Here is a 6559-nt window from a genome sequence, read left to right as displayed (position 1 = left end):
CATGACCTAATGCGTGATACCTTCACATACATTTGTTATCGTGCGAGTGTCCCATCCAGAAAGGAAGTAGATTTGGGACTCCTTTCAGATGATGGTTCGGATTTACTCCTTGCGGATATCCTTGTATATGGTTGGGATAACGGCTACGATATGTGTTTGGATGTCACAGTGGTTTCCCCCTTCACTGGCACTTGGGAGCGTAATTTTTATCTTGGTCGGGCTATGTACAATGCGGTGGCAAAAAAAGGGCCAAGTATTTGGAGAAATGTACGAGTCAGAAGTTGGGGTTTGGTGTTCTTGCCTTCACGACCTTAGGTGGTTTAGGGAGTGATACTGAGGAGTTCCTGAAAAGGTTGCGAAACTATATGTCTAGTCATGATGAGAACGTTTCTATTGGAGACTTTCTTTTTCATAAGATATGTGTGGTTTTCAATTAAGAGATTGGAGCACAACTTGTTGCCAGGCTTCCATCCAATAGTTCTAAACTTCTTGCTGTTGATGATGATTAATAAACTTGTTGTTTCTTAAAAAAAAAAAGAAGCTTCACCAAAATCTTCAACCGAATCTAAATCAAGTTTCCAATCATCTATTGTATAGAAAAAGCTCATTTTTTTTCTTCGGGTCCAAGAGCATAGATCAGTGGTATCCCATCAATTCCAGTAAGGAGGAAGTCAGGGGTTCGATCCCCATCGTAGTAGAGGTTTATATTTAGTTAGTTGTATAGAGGGGTTTGGCGGGGCTGGGTCTAGCAGTGGGGCTAGTCCAGACCAGAGATAGAAATTATCCATTGTCCAAGAGCATAGCTCAGTGGTCTCCCATCAACTCCAGTAAGGAGGAAGTTAGGGGTTCGATCCCCACCGTAGTAGAGGTTTATATTTAGTTAGTTGTATAGAGGGGTTTGGTGGGGCTGGGTCTAGCAGTGGGGCTAGTCCAGACCAGAGATAGAAATTATCCATTCTGATTGATATCGGAATTCGGAAGACGACTAAAATCCCACGTACATTTAAATATTTAATAAATTTTTGACACATAATTCAACTGAGTACCTAAATAATTTCCACAATTCTTTTTTTTATTTAGGTATAAAATCTGCACAAAATTGGTTAAAAAGACCAAAATCAATAAAATCTGGGTGAAAAAAACATCTACATTTCGATAGTGTTTAAATGGACTAAAATATAAAAATAGTCAGGATGTAAACAGTTTCATCCTACCCATTTTCAAATACTTTTTCTTAATTTTAATTTACATTAGGATGCATCCAGTTTCATCCTCGCTATTTTTTAAGTTTAAGCCAGGAGGAATCCAGTTTCATCCTTACTATTTTTTTTGTGTCCATTTCACCCATACTAATTTTTTCTCGTCCATTAAAACCATGTTTTAAAAATATTTGGGCAAATAATCCATTTTGCGTAAAATCTGTCGAGAGGTCGGTGTCTCGGAGCTAATGTTTATGCTATTAACTTCATATGCTTTTTGTTTATCACAAGTTTTTAGTGCCTTCTTTTTTTAGTAGTTATAATGTTCGCACTACTTATTTAAATTCTCAATCTACAGTAACTTTCTACCCAATGTTGATGAGCTTCCATAAGTTTCAAAGGTGCAATTAAGCTTCTCATTTTAAAGGGAAAGAAATTAGTGCTAAGCTGGTGGAGTAAATTGAGCTTATTGACTAGATGAAACAAATGTGTCGTGATGTGCCACAGAAATTTTCCTGGAGTAACAAATTTCGATGTAATTTTAGGGAGTTACAAAGTCTTAAAAAGACATTTTATATGAGGTAAATATAGAAAAAATTGTGATAAGAGGAGTGCCTGTCTATCGTAAAGAGGCGAAGAGTGGTTTTGAATGATGAGCTCATCGAAAAATTTTATGTAGCTGCTAGAAAAAAGGATTTTTTTTTCTCATAAAAAGATGAAAAATCCTCGACAGTACATTCATTCATTCAACCGATTTTGGTAGTCGGAAAACCTTATAGAATTTTTCAAGTTCATATTACATTCATCGAATCTATGATATCTCCACCAATTTTTGACCAACAAATCAACCCCTTCAAACGTTTCTACCAATTCAGAGTTCATCAAAGAACACATCACATAATAGCGGAGAGATCTTAATAAGTCTAGTTTGCATTACTGCACATAATAGCGGAGAGATCTTAATAAGATCCAGCCAAGATTTTTTAAAAGCAATAACCACATCCGGTGGCTAAACTAGCCATATAAGGCTCATTTACATCACTACACATAGCAACAACGGGATCTTGGTTAGATCCAACCAAGTTTTGCTAAGAATAAGTAAATCAAAGTTATAGCAACTAAGATTATCAGAGTAGCAGTAAGTAACAGTTTCAAAGTAACAGGAAGATAGGTCTATGGAGTCTTCTGAATCGATATCAAAGTGTCTGGAACGGGCTGAGTCGGACTGAATCGGCATGGGAGTTTGAGTAACAATTTCTGGATGGTGAAGTTGATGATGAACTTGATCCTGTTAGATAAGCTAAACAGGCCATTAACATGAACTACAAACAGATCTAAAAAAACATAAAAGGAAACATGAAATAGTACACAAAGATCATTGCATACCATTACCAGAACAAATCCATTAACACTACATACTAAAACAAAATAAAAACATTCACATAGAACTAAAACAGGAGAAAAAAAATTCTTATCTCCATCGAAATCCAAGAAACATTCAGACCTGATCGGACTTGGTAGAGATGATGTAGTTGCTGGAGATTTAGAAATTGCTTCAAGGTGTTCATAGATCAGAACAAAGGAAGAAGATATGTTCTGATTTCTATTCATCCATAGATCACAGACCACAACAGCCTTAGATCCAATGAACAGAACCATAAAAATTGTAGAGACTGCACCTAAAATTAACGTAAGCCGAAAAGTAAAACGAGTAACAAAAGATTAGATTAGAGAAACCAAATAACAAGAGATCATGGGTTGTTAATGATCTGCTCAGATCGGCCTTTTTAGGAGACGATCGATCTGAGCAGAAGAGATTCAGGCTGAAAGAGCTTCAGCATTCGTAAGATGTTTTTGGAGAGAGGTTTGGAGAAAATATTGATAATTATTATCTGTTTAAAAAAAGATTTGAAAGTAAGGTTCTAACACTTTTATTTGCAGTTCTTTTTCTGTGACGTCTCATTTTTATCTGATTTTAAAGTAACAAAATAACAGTAAAGCAAGAAGCGTTTCTTTTTTGATTTTTTAGCTACTGTAACAGTGCTTCAATTTTGTTAGAGAAACTCATACGTAACTTAATAATTCATGCTTTGACCCATTATGTCCATTAATAATTTGGAGGTTGTGCCAAAGAAAATTCATGCTCTAATGAATTGTTATATAATTCGCGTCAGCCATGCATATATACCAATCTACGTATATTTTCAACCTTCAAGTTTACATTTATATTTTCACAAAAACACAGTTAAAGATAACTTGAATGAAAAAAATTGCCCAGTAAGATGGTAGAGTGTATTTATTACTCCCTTTGTGCAGAAATTGATGACTTATTAGTTTTTAAATTTTCGCTCATTAATAGATGATTTATCCAAAAGGTAGAGGTGCAAAATGTGACGGCACAGCACACCACACCACAACCCACGAAATCACATGTTTAGTGTGTTGTGTGCCGTGCTGTGACGGAGATTATAACGTGTTTTGCTGTGCGGTGCTAGAAGACGTGTTGTGCTGGGCTGTGCCAGAAAAATAAACGTGATGTGCTGTGTCATGCACATTTATTTTGTATTTTTCAATATAAATGTTTTCCAAATATTTAGGTATTATATGTGTTATTACGAAAATAAGTCAACATAACAGTTGTAAAATGTCAATTATTGGCTAGGATAAAGGTTTTTTTTGTGAAATATACACAAAATGTGAGATATTGTGCCATGTTTGTAGTATTTTATACATATTATGACTTGCTTTCTTAACGTGTTGTGTTGCGCCGTGCCGTGCCACCTGCTAAACTGTGTCGTGTGTTGTGCTGAGCGAATATGCCAATCAGCCAAACCCAACACAATACCTCACATAATCCCCCAATATTAAATCAGTTTTTTCTCTAATTTGGATATATAATGCTCAGCCCTAGAAAAAGATACGATATATTATTAACATCGGATGCCGGCATAAAACATCCTGGCTGCCTCACATGTTTTCTTAGTAGCTAAGTTTGTTAGCAGATTTTCCGACTTTGAGGAGAAAATTTATGAATTTTGGGTTAAGATAAAACCACGCAAAATAAACTATATGTTTTTGTTCAGCATTTTGCATTTCACCTGGAACTCATGTGCATCTGTGGATACCGTCCAAATTATAATCATAAAGGTAGACCCAACGGTGGCCTCATGCCTAACCGGTGACGGAGCCAGAATTTCTAATTGGCGGACAAATATGTAAAGTTGAAACCAGATTTTTAAACATAACTTGCCTCGAGGCTCCACAATATATCAATACTTCATAGAACCTTACATATAGTTAAACCAAGTGCTAGAATTTGTTGCAGGAAATTACTAAATGGATCACTGAAGATTTCTTTATGGCCTGGGTTTGCTTTTCCATGAAGATCAATAGTTACAGTAATCATCATGCTGATGATGATGTACTACGTATATTTCTCACACTTTATGGGAGGTCAAGCTAACCGTTTGTTTTGATAACCGAACTCAGAGACATAATAAGAGTCTAGTATAGTTTTTTTCTCTGTGAACTTCCAATCGCTAACTACATTACTGCACTTGTCGTTAATGATTACATCTTATTTACACGATATCTCAAATTTGATTTAGTAATTTAGTGATACTCTAATTTAAACTAAAACTAATAGATTTTAAATTAGATCATATTTTCTTAAATAAATCAAACGATGGATCTCAAGACTTGATCATACCATATTTTTTTTTGTCAAAAAATGAAGAAATTGATTGAACGATTAAGATTAGTTCAAAGATTTATATTGTTAAAGGCTAACTCTAAATATACTTCCTTTTATTCAACTAAAAATTCTAAGATCTTATCAATATTAACAAACTTTCCATTTTGCTACTATTTGGCCCACATTGAATGCAACTCCTACACGAAAAGAAATTCGGAAGAATATCATGAATTATTTTAAAAACTCGTAAAATTAAATTAAAGTTCATGCATATCCTTAGATTTATATAAAATTTGTCGTAAGTGACCGTAAGAGTATCATCTCTATTCAATATACTCCAACATTTCAGATCTAACGTAAAAAATAAAAATCTCATCAATCTTGCTAAAAATCTAAAGCAAAACGTGCCCTTCTCTTTGATCAACCCAGAAAAAAGCTCACCGGTAGGCAGTAGCCCATTTTTGGGGATTGGGATACATTTATATGCACATCAAAGATGATCCCGGCTACATAACCCACGCAAACCCCATGCGCCCCTCATTTTTTAGCACCTAAAATTGTTCGTTCATTCGTTCACACGCTGTGGCTGTCGAGCCCTCACAAGTATTATGTCAATCCCATTCACTTATTGATGTCCAAAATTAGGCCGTTGTAGCCTGTGTTGGCTATGCCTATGCGAGAAATTTTCTATTGATGTAACTCGGGCCCACACTTTTCTCATAACTAATGAATTTCATTTCAATCAATTTGAATCATTAAGTCGATCGTAAGAGCATCTCCAATGAGACATCCATGTCCTTCATATGTGGATGAGTTTTTATTGAATATTTCCTTTGCTTTAGGAAGTTTAAGATAGTGATCTCTAACCATTAACAATGTGAAGAAGCAATATTGTTAGAACACGAGCATCCAACTCAAAACCAATTGGCCATGAGTGGAGAGGTCCTAAGAGATTATAAACAGCAGGATCTTAAAAACCCATACAATGTGGGACTAATAGTCTCAACACGCCCCCTCACGTGTAGCCTCGTTGGGTCTAACACGTGGACAATAAATCGGGTGACGCGGAGTAAAGGCGCGGTCAATGACTCGTCGCAAATAGCCTGCTCTGATACCATGTTAGAATACGGGCATCCAACTCAAAACCAATTGGCAATTAGTGGAGAGGCCCAAAGGATTATAAACCGCATGATCTTAGATTGCCCAGACAATGTGGGACTAATATTCTCAACACGCCCCCTCACGTGTAGCCTCGTTGGGTCTAACACGTGGACAATTAAATTGGGTGACGCGGAGACAAGACAAGACGAGACAAGAATAGCCTGCTCTGATACCATGTTAGAATACGGGCATCCAACTCAAAACCAATTGGCAATGAGTGGAGAGGCCCTAAGAGATTATAAACAACAGGATCTTAGAAACCCATACAATGTGGGACTAATAGTCTCAACACGCCCCCTCACGTGTAGCCTCGTTGGGTCTAACACGTGGACAATAAATCGGGTGACGCGGAGTAAAGGCGCGGTCAATGACTCGTCGCAAATAGCCTGCTCTGATACCATGTTAGAACACGAGCATCCAACTCAAAACCAATTGGCCATGAGTGGAAAGGCCCTAAAAGATTATAAACAGCAGGATCTTAGAAACCCATACAATGTGGGACTAA

At 36.5% G+C, this 6559-nt stretch overlaps 1 long non-coding RNA gene across 1 annotated transcript; it reads right to left on the bottom strand.

Moving 5' to 3' along the window:
* Positions 1 to 1875: 1875 nt before the first annotated feature.
* LOC113343428 lies at positions 1876 to 3080 on the bottom strand. Its single transcript, XR_003357241.1, has 2 exons — positions 2704 to 3080; positions 1876 to 2487 (listed from the first exon to the last, which is right to left on the bottom strand). It is a non-coding gene; the product is annotated as an uncharacterized LOC113343428 (long non-coding RNA).
* Between the last annotated feature and the right edge of the window lie 3479 nt (positions 3081 to 6559).

Source organism: Papaver somniferum, unplaced genomic scaffold (assembly GCF_003573695.1).
Source record: "Papaver somniferum cultivar HN1 unplaced genomic scaffold, ASM357369v1 unplaced-scaffold_6, whole genome shotgun sequence".
Lineage (NCBI taxonomy): Eukaryota > Viridiplantae > Streptophyta > Magnoliopsida > Ranunculales > Papaveraceae > Papaver > Papaver somniferum.
Note: the sequence above shows the minus strand (reverse complement) of the source record. Positions and strands in the feature narration are given on the sequence as shown.